This window comes from Rhipicephalus microplus, chromosome 3, assembly GCF_043290135.1.
Source record: "Rhipicephalus microplus isolate Deutch F79 chromosome 3, USDA_Rmic, whole genome shotgun sequence".
Classification (NCBI taxonomy): domain Eukaryota; kingdom Metazoa; phylum Arthropoda; class Arachnida; order Ixodida; family Ixodidae; genus Rhipicephalus; species Rhipicephalus microplus.
Window position 1 is genome coordinate 212,927,147 of NC_134702.1, and position 11,044 is coordinate 212,938,190.

The 11,044-nt window shown below is 47.3% G+C and overlaps 1 pseudogene; it reads right to left on the reverse strand.

Annotated features, from left to right (window-relative positions):
- Positions 1-9,838: 9,838 nt before the first annotated feature.
- LOC142803495 (uncharacterized) lies at positions 9,839-10,719 on the reverse strand (annotated as a pseudogene).
- Positions 10,720-11,044: the final 325 nt, after the last annotated feature.

Sequence of the window (11,044 nt, forward strand, 5' to 3'; positions counted from 1 at the left end):
CGACGTTTCGAGACCGACTCGGTCCCTTCCTCAGGGGGTGACTGTCTTGGTCATGGAAGTGTCGTCGCGTCGTGTTCTCTCACCACGGCTCCGGCTTTCCCTTTCCACCACGTTTCGGAGACCGTGAACGTACACCGAAGGCAATGATCCCAGCGAGCGGTTCACGTTGGCAGGCGTATGCTGAATGTGCCAAGACTCGAGCAAGAGCCTCTTTCCCAAATTCCGTTCTGTTTCAATAACAGAAGCGCCGTCTAAGTCAATTTTATGGTCGTGCTTCTCGCAGTGCTCCGCCAGAGCGCTACGTTGCACTTCCATCTTCCTGACGTCGTTCTTGTGTTGGCGCATTCTTTCCGGGAAACACTTGCTCTCGCCTATGTAGCAGGCTGGACACCCAGAACACGACACTTTGTAGACAACGCCCGGGTGTAGCTCCCTCGGAGGTCGGTCTTTCGGCCGCGGTAGCAAGCGGGCGAGCGTCGAAACAGGTTTATGGATTACCGTGACCCCGGCTTTTCCCAAGACTCTCGAGAGCTGTTCACTTATGCCCGGCACATATGGAATGGCGACGCGGTTGTTTGGCGCCTTCGTTTTTCTCGTGTGCGGTGGTGTGGCCAGGGCGGAAAGGGGGTCGGGCGGTGTGTCGCTTGCAGGTGTCTTTCCGCGGTGCGGTGGTTGTCGTCTCGACAAACGGCGTGACGCCCGGCGGATGAACGCTTCTGTGTAGCCATTCCCTCGTAGCTCGGCGACAATCCTCTTTTCTTCTTTCTTCTTCTCACCCTCCGACGTGCAGATTACTCGTGCACGTGAAAGGAGTGCCGAAACCACTGAAGCTTTATGGGCAGTTGGATGACAGGACGTAAAATGCAAATACCTGCCGGTGTGAGTTGGCTTTCTATACACCGAAAAGGTCATGCGCTCGCCCTGTCGTCTGTCTAAAACATCGAGAAACGGAAGCGCCCCGTCTCGCTCTCGTTCCACCGTGAACTGTATCGCTTGGTCGATGGAGTTTAGATGTTCGAGGAAGCTGTCTACTGCTGCCTTCTTTATTATGCAAAAACAGTCATCCACGTACCTCACAAATACTTTCGGCCTGTCAATGAAGGAGCCCAGTGCCGTCTCTTCTATGTGTTCCATTGTGAGGTTCGCAGCCGTAACGGAAATCGCCGCTCCCATCGCGGTCCCGCTGGCTTGTCTGTAGAAGCTCCCGTTGACGCTGAAATACGTCCCCTTGAGGCAGTATTCCAGTAGGCGACACAGTTCGTCGATGCCCAGGCAGGTTCTTTCATCCAAGAGCTCGTCTTGGTTCAACGCTGCTCGTGCGCTAGACACCGCTAGTGTTACGGGCACACTGGTGAACAGGGACACGACGTCGAACGAGACGAAGCACTCATCGCTGCTCATGGTCACACCTCTCATGCGCTCCAAGAAGTGGCTGGCGTCGCGTATGTGGGTCGGTGTTTGCCCCACGAGCGGCGCGAGAGTCCGGTGGAGATACTTGGACAGCGCCCGGAGTGGAGATGTTGTAAAATCTACGATAGGACGGAGCGGAACTGTGGGCTTGTGGGTCTTGGGAAGCCCGTAAAATCCTGGTGCAGAGCCGTTCCAGCAGATGAGCTGGAGGTATGTGTTTCTCGCCTTTGGGTGCGCTTTAAAGATATCCGCCAGGAGCTTGTTCATTTCCCTTTGGACACTTGGTGTGGGGTCCTTCGTCAGCTTTTCGTAGGCCGGACTGTCCAGCAGGTCTCGCACTTTGTCGTTGTATGCCTCCCTGTCGAGCAGGACCATTGCGTTCCCTTTGTCGGCCGGGAGGATGACAACCTTATCATCATTTCGTAGCGCATGGATCGCCTTACACTCCTCTCTCGACAGGTTGTGCTCATGGCGCTTTCCTATTTTTGATAGTACGCCGATAGCCTTGAGACGCACGTTCTCCCGAATGCTGCTGTCGAATCGCCTTATGCCTTCCTCCGTAGCCGCGATGATCTTCAGCAGTGACGGGCGTGTCGTGGTCGTGTTGAAGTTGTGTCCCTTTGCCAGCACGCTGTGCTCTGTCGGGGAGAGTTGTTTGGAGGACAGATTGACGACGAAATTCTCGTTGTCAGGACTGTAGTGGTGTTTTTCTCCTTGAAGCGTCGCAAGCTTACTATTGTGGGTCGCTTGTTGTTTCTGCGCAGTTGTTGCAGCCACATTTCGTGCGAACTCCTCCAGTGACGGAAAGATGTCGGGCAGTCGATGTTGAAGTTGCCGCCGTAGAAAGAACAGGTCTAATTCCCTCTTCTTGATGACGCTGTGGCACTCATGGATTCGGGCGTTTAGTAGCCGCCGTTCAGCTTGTGCGATGATCTTGTTGCCCTCCGCCGTGTGCACCAGGCGCTTGAGCTGAAGGCTTCGTGGTATCACGTTCCTCTCCCGACAGGTCCTCGTGAAGTCGAGATGGTTGCGGTAGGTCGTGACGCTGCGTGCCACGTTCACGTACCGCTTCGCGAGGAGCGCTGCTTCCTGACCGAAGTCACTGCGTAATGCCTTAAACGTAAACATTTTGACAGCAATCTGTCTGGTTGGGTAGAAAGGTTTAGAAAATTGAAATTGCTCCAGCCACAGTTCAAATAGAGTCCGACGTTTCGAGACCGACTCGGTCCCTTCCTCAGGGGGTGACTGTCTTGGTCATGGAAGTGTCGTCGCGTCGTGTTCTCTCACCACGGCTCCGGCTTTCCCTTTCCACCACGTTTCGGAGACCGTGAACGTACACCGAAGGCAATGATCCCAGCGAGCGGTTCACGTTGGCAGGCGTATGCTGAATGTGCCAAGACTCGAGCAAGAGCCTCTTTCCCAAATTCCGTTCTGTTTCAATAACAGAAGCGCCGTCTAAGTCAATTTTATGGTCGTGCTTCTCGCAGTGCTCCGCCAGAGCGCTACGTTGCCTACATGGAATACATGGAATATTGACTCTTGCAATAACACAAGACATACAAACATATAAAGGAGAAATTTTGCTCTAAAAAAAGTTTCAATCCTTATCTTCAGGCAATAAAACTGTTGCTCTTTAGCTAAAATCGAAAAGAAGAAACCCCTGGGAAATATTAGTTATGGTTTCTGATGTACTCAGGGGCACAAACCAGCAATTTTACAAACACTTTATGACTGCGTGGAATATTGCCTCTTGCAATAACATAAATAAATATGTTAAGGAGAAATTTCACACGAAAAAATTTTCTTTATCATCCTTATCTTAAGGGAATGTTAAGAATAACATAGCTAAAATCAAAGAGAAGAAATGGACATGGGCCGTGCAAGTAGCGTGTAGGCAACATAACCGCTGGTCATTAAGGGCAACTGACCTGGTTCCCAGAGAAAGCAAATGCACAAAGGGAAGACAAAGTTACGGGGGCCGATGAGATGAAAACGTTTGCAGGCATAACGTGGCAGCAGGAAGCACAAGACCAGGTTGACTGGCGGATCATGTGAGGCGCCCTTGCCTGGCAGTGGGTGTAATCAGGCTGATGGTGGTGATACGCCAAAAACAAGCACTGACATGCACGCAAGCAGTGGGCCTTAATCTTGAAACGTATGTCAATATTTATGCTTCAATACATGTTTTTGACATGACAGAGTTAACGCAATTAAAATGAAAAGTAATCAGTGATTTGCAATCGCTTGCATTTCTTCCACTGTGACTCCATGATCATCATTCGTAGCTTGCCCAAGTGCTCCAGTTCAGCATTCATAATCTCATCTGCTTAGAAATGCTGCTGTTCAGTTGTTTCCCACCTCTAGTAAATTGGGTTTGGTGTGATTTCGCAAAATATTGTGATCACTCTGGATAGACTTCTGCGAGTAGCATCGAAAACAAGGGGCTCCCAGTTTGAATTAACTGCTGAAGACACCAATGTGTTCAAATTATTGAGCAATTTTTCCTATAGATATACACAGGGCTGTGCGCTTTGAAATAACCGAGCTCAAATAATGACCTTTTACTGCAATAATATTTGTTTTGTGTAAAAGACGTGGTGCATGACAAAGACTTTTAAGATATGTTTATTTTGAACAGAACAATGTCTGAGTGCACTCTGTAGGTATAATCAGAGTTGGCCAGTGTTTGTACATGTTGATGATTTGAATGTGTAGTAACAGCTATTTCCTTGATATTGCTGTGAAATACTTAGCCAAAAGGACTAGTTTTGTATGATACCCATGTTAAGGGCGAACTAGATAGTTGAGCAATAGTGAAGAATGAAAATGTGAATTCAGCTTTTGTCATCGTCCATAGTTTGAGCAGTGTCTTTGAGGACCATGCACCATTGGCACAAAAAGAATCGTCTATTCATATGTTAATGTAGCGTATAAAGACTTTGAGGGTCATCCAAAAAGTAAGTCATTTGGTTCTAAACAAGTAATTATTCATTAGTAAAGTTTTTATTGGTGGGCATAATTTAGTGAAAATCAACTTTACTTTTCTATAGAACCACTGCTAACTGCTTAGCACTTTTCGTATCCTTGCAGTAGCTTCTTTAGTAAATATACATAAGAAATAGCCACCTCGTGATTGAACCTCTTGCAAATGGTGATCTTGAATTTCTCACTGTCTTCAATTTGTACTCCAAGCCACTGTTTCCAAGTGAAGGAAGAGGAAATAATCTCATGGTGCTGGCTCAGGACAGTAGCGCATGCAAGCAGTGTTCCCAACAAAAATATTCGATTTTGCCATTGGTTCTGACTGTGGACGTCGATTCCGGATGAGAATTTTTGACATCATCAATGTTTATCATACTTTTTACTCTGGTAAGTGTTTTACAGTATACGTCAGCTCTAACTGTGGTCCACATTTTATCAAATTAAACACTAAATATGCGCTTTCTTACTTGGAAAATGGCAGCCATCATTTTCTAACTGCAGTAAGCTAATTGCTTAAATTTTTCGGTTTTTGTGAAAAGGAGTGGTGGCACCACTATGTTGTTTCTGTGATTGTGTACACTATCAAGCCTCATCATCTGTACAACAGTGTGGGAAAACAAATAATACCTGTCTTATTGGTAGCAGTCCAAAAACGCTCGTCCACTTGATGTCCTTTGGTGTTTGAGTTGGTCAATAAGCATTTTTTAAACCCAGCTTTAACAAGCTTTGTGATATCTGGGCATATCGGCTACAGTTGTGCAAATTGTAGTGAGGCCAACAAGGGGCACTTTGTCTGACATACCACTAACTGTTCGTAGTCAATCTATGGCAATATCCAGTCCACTTGAACAGTTTGGCTGGTCTGGATGCTTGGCGTGGCACTCTGCTCTTTTTCATACACATTTGTGCAGCCATTTCAGAAGTATCAGCACAGTGTTGATACTGATGAACACATGCTTCACTCCTCACAGTTGGTCCGTAAACTAGGCACAACTCCCCATAAATTAGAGAAACCAGTGATTACTTTGCATGCAATAATGTAATTACAGTGTGCACCTCGCTACATGCGGGAGCAACAATATTCGCCAACATGGTTGTCTATGTTCCCCGACAAGTAGATGACTACCGAGCCAGAACAATCACTTAAATCCGGTTGGGAACTGCGCGGCACCGGGATTTGAACCACGGACCTCTTGCATGCGGGGCGGATGCTCTAACCACTACGCCATCGCATAGTATAAGGAATATCAACCGATCAATAAATGTGGACACCAGTACGACTGCACCCTCATTATGATCAGTTACACTGGTTGCAGTATAAGTTCTACTTTATCAAGAGGCAACATTATGATCAGTTACACTGGTTACAGTATCCAAGTTCTACTTTATCAAGAGGCAACTTATGAAAAAATCACTCACTTGGCGGACGCAACTGGGTCAGTCATTTCGAACGGATTGGCGCAGCTGGGGCTTCCATCTGCCAGGCTGTAGACATCTAGTTGTGACATATTTGATGCACAAATAATGTGACCATGCTTGTAGAAGAACTCGCCTGGCCACAGTGTAGCTGCAAGTGGGCATCGCCTTCAACGGACCATACTAGGGCCACGAAGTTTAACTTCCACCATAAAAGGCTGCAGAGGATGCCACTGTATCATTGAAGAGAAACGCATCATGATGACCCCATTATGATGACCCCTTCATGATGACCCCATCAGGAGCGGAGTCCTCATCCTCATCGAAGTCATAGTATGACTGCTTCGATGGTGGCCTGTCCAGCCGCAAACAAAGCTTGCTCATCACGACTCTGATGATGAACATGGGCCCTGCACATTGAGCAACTTCCTCTCGACCCCATCTGTGGACACGTTTTTGGTCACCTCTGAGTAACCTGTCCAGTGTTTGCCCTCCTTGTACAGCCCTCTCTTTGACACAATGCAGTTGGTCATCTGCCTATTGGTGACAAGTAGGACCAGCGACTTAAGGGAGGTGGTGAGATCGGATGAAGGTGTCAGCAAGCTGTTGAGCATTGCCCAATCCAGGCCAAATGATAGATATGCACCCCAAGTAGCACCAGCCAACAAGGTGGCATTGCCACTCAGCCAATACGATAGGGCACATTCATGCCTGGGCCTGATTGATGGCACCCCAGGTGCCACCAACTTGATGGCGCGCGCAATGCGCAGCTTTTAATCTGATTCACTGACGGCAGCCAAGAAGGCATCACACGTGTAGCCGCTGATGTGGGGTCATTTGCCCTCCATGTAGCCACTAGTTGACACCGTCCCCTCACACAACATCCCAGCTGGTGATAGGAAGTAGAAGCTGATTCACTCGAGCTGGTTCCCAACCGCACCTTCATCGTCGAAGGCGTACTTTTTGACCATAGGTCTTCCTTTACCAAAGTGCTTCCCAGTTGCCATGCTGTCACCCACACAAGACAGTCCGTAGCTGTCCTGTCCACCATCCGCTACGCCACCACCAAGGAAGAACACTCTCGACAACTCGGTGGCAAGGTTCAATGCCACATCAAAGACACCCTGGGTGCCGACCATCGTGTTGAGCATCGTCAGTGCCTCATATGCATCTCTCTCGCATCTAGACGATGCGCCCTTTTTCTCGACTCCACCCATCCAAGCATCCACGACTTCCTCGCGTAATGTTGGATCGGGGGATGGTCCCATCTTTGTGGACCTGCAGAGCACATCAACCGTCTTTCCACCTCCGAGTGCAAACTTGACACTGTCGCCCGGGTGTACCTCAACGCCTATCACCACCAGCAACACATTCTCTGGCCCACCGACGAGTGCCTGCCCAGCCCTGGGCAAGCAGTCAACTTGGAAAACGCGGGGGCCAGCGACCCCCATATCCTTCACGGTTACGTTGTAACCCACTCTCTGGGTCCAGTATGTTGTGGTGACAAAACTCGGCATGTAAGGTAACATTGCACGAGAGCCGCTGTACTCCATCTTGACAGGGACCACAGCCGTCTGGCTACCCCAGGTGTCTGTGCAGAATCTGCTCCTCCCCGGGTACGTTGCTTTCATTGTCATCAGTGCTGCGAAGTATGACAGGTGGACAGCCGTGACTGACCCGTTGGCCGCCTGGTCGCCGTACGCACCCATATGTCTTCCACTTTTGTTATGTATGTATCGAGTGCAAACTGGGAGGCCAGGTGTGTCATCCTCATCATCTTGGCTCCATCGACCATGACCTCACTCAACAACATGCATCTAAGGTACGCAGCTTCGTCATTGGGGAGCCAGCTGATGTTCTGACCGCCTCAACGAGCTGCGATATAGCCTTGGTGTCCAGCATGGCCGGGAACTCGAAAAATCTGTTGACCTGAAAGTCACCAGTTGGCTTGCTCAACACCTCGGCTATCGCGCAGTACTTTTCTGTCATATCCACACCGACCACTCCAGCTCTAACTTGGTGGTCGATTCGCACGTTGTGTATTGCGCATGCTCCAAGCCAAGTTTTGTGTTTTTTGGCCTGTTGTTTCTCTCCGGTTGTCCATGTCAAAAGAAAAGGTGAGAGTGGGTCCGCCCAACTCCACAGTGTGATATCGCTAGGTATTTTAGTGATTTTCTGGCTCACCATCTGGTCCAGACATGGCCGATCTCGGCAATTCATATCCATAGCCTGTGGTAGGCTCTGATCCCAGTAAGCTTGGGCAATCTGTAGAGGTAGGGACTGGTTTTCCTCTATCTTCCTGTCGTCTTGTGACATCATTCATCAGAAAGCTGTGTGGTTTTATGTGCAACCCACCAAGCTCCACAACTGGTCAGGTGAGGGATCCAGCGCCCTGATTTTAGAATTTCACCATGTTTTTCCTAATTTTGAAAAATAACTTTGCCCCATCCCCCTGATAGAGAGGTGCACCTGTCACCTCTCTATCAATTCTCTATGTGAATGTATCAAAACATAGAGAAAAAAATATGCAAAGAATTTCAGTAAAGTGGCTGCGTGGTTTGTACAATACATTGGTAAATTGATGCATATAAAATTGTACGAGAGAAGAAGCAAGACAATGAATGAGTGCTAAACGGCAGCAGAGGTATCCTTTTCAGTAAACCAACCAGCACTCATTGCATTAAGTGAGCACCACTCACTCCACCAGAAATATTAGGTCCTCATTTTATGACAGTGCACTTATGCAGCCAGAGCCACGTTGTGAAATTGTTTTAGCAGCATGTCACAAGCCATCATGTCAGTGGTTCAGCCACGTAAGCTGCAACAATATGCAAACAACTACATTGCAAAGCTGTGCCGACATTGTTGTAATGTTCTCTCATTACTCATACATTTTGTTTGCCAAAAGTTGAGTAATATAAAAATTAGTGGGGACAAATAGAGCATGATATAAATATAAAAAGCACTCACTAGCTGAAAAAGTTTTTCGAAGCAAGCTTTTCTGCAGTTTTTGTTGAGGGTGTACAGTTCCCGCACTTTCTACTGCAGTGCTTCATAGGGCTGTGTCTTGCACATGCAAATGCTGGCATTAGGTTGCTACAAGTTATTGCTGCATGAAGCATCTGTAGCAGGCTCTTCATTTCGCTCCACCTGGTCTTTCAAGAGCTCAATTTACATTTCAAAAGCCTGCAGCATCTGCTGCAGGGCCCCGTGAGTGCTGCTAGGCACTGTTTCTGAAAGCATTCTTGCTCAGACTTTTTCTGGGCGTCCCTTCGTAGCTTCTTTGTTGGCCCAGGTGCCTCAATTTTGTAAAAAACAAAGAGGGATCACACAAATACATGCTAAAGTATACTGGCTTTAAGTACCATTATATCAGGGATTTGTTTTAAAGAACTCAAGCTTGAAATGGCTGCTACTTCTGCTCCTCGAAAAAAAAATATTAATATGAAGTTAGATAGAGCGCTGAAATTTGCACAGTTGGTGTAAATTGAGCTCCTGTTATGATATATGTAATCAGTTTTTCATAGCTATAGTAGTTGGATTTTTAAGTTGTATTAAAGTGTACAATTAACACCTTTCTTGTGCACACAATTTCTTTAGTAATTGATATGCCAGAGCATTTTAAAACATACTCGTTAGTTCGTTACAAGCCACAAAATGCTAAAATCTAGGTGAATTCGTTTTATCTGCATTTTCTTATTCACAAAAAATTAATGAAAATTAGGGTGTCATTCTTTTTTGTTTGTTGGCATTCTGTTTTCGAACTATAATAAATATGTTGTGAGACTAGACATATAAACAAGATTTCCGCACTCTATGCACCCCAAGGAACATCTGTGCAAAATTTCATTGGGATCCAAGTAGAAGAGGTAAAAATTGTGCGCACAAACTTCAAAAATGGGCGAAAACACCAATTTGAGAAAAACTCAAATGAAAGTTTATTTGTACATTGAATGCCAAAATTCTTGCTGAAATTAAATCAAACTTTGTGTAAATGTACTTCAACATGTCTATTACTAGACTTGGAACACTAGAACATGCCTGATGCATAAGTTTTGCCTTCAGGGTTCTTGCGAACAGAGTCCTCGGAACGGGCTCGTTTCACCTGGCTGCGGCGATGGGACTTGGCTTAGCAGTCAGGTTCACAGACATCTTCCGGATTCTTTTCTGATCACTTTCCAGGCTGAGTCTGACCAGCTGCTTCGAAGGAAGTACTCCCAGTTCTTCAAGCACTTTTTCGAAGCTGGAGTGGCCCCTGTTGAACCACAGCACTGCAATGGCGGTGGCAGTCTCCATTGCAGTACGTGATGCGAAACGACTCTTCGGACACAACATCCAAATCTTGCCATTCAAGGATTCAGCGGCGTTTTGTGTCTTCCTTTGCAAACAGCGGGCAAGCAGTTCGGCATCTGTTAAACGTTCATAAATTGTTAGCAGTGCTTTGCCTTGCGCTTTGGTCAGGAGGGGGTGTGTTCAGGAGCAGGTTCTCCCAGAGCTAGGGCTCTTTTGCCTGCACCATGACCCTTTCCCATCGGGGCAGAGCTTGTGACTGCTTGCCTCATTGCTGGAGCACAAATGGAAATACGAGGCCCAGATTGCACAGAACATGCCTCTTACGCTGCCCCGGTTGCTGGTTATTGCGATGTCATAATAGTTCTGCAGCCTTTGAATGGTCTTGTCACTGAGCTTCTGCCCATGGGGCAGTGGTGTTTTCAGCTTTCTAAGTGCAGTACCAAGACGTTTGGCAACATGGTTCGTGCAGTCTTTTTTCGTCACTGTCTTCGGCCCATATATGTGTGCTTCACAAACTGCAGCATATGCCTTGCTTTCGCCGTTGCTCAGAAATGTGGTGAACTACATGTTATAGGACTGTGTCCCGCTCCAGATGCGTAGTGCAGCTTGTGTTTCCATGGCATGTGATGTGCAGTCCACATTTTTTTTTTTCACACACAGGAGAATGAAAGGCCTGCCATACTTCTTCCTCTTCGTTGTCAAGGACTTTGTGGCTGCTACAGCCTTGGCAGTAGTTTGCCAACACTTCGTAGTCCAGGCAGAGGCCAGTGTCCAACGAAATTGCAGTGCCAACACCATTGTGGCTCTTGTGCCCGCGCTTCTGCCAAGCCCCATCAAACATGACAGCAACGTCAGTCCGATCAGTTTGTAGTGCAGTTATTTGTCTTGCTTCTGCTGTGTTGTCCGAGGCTGCTTTGGTGGCAGCAGTGTGCACTTTCTTGAC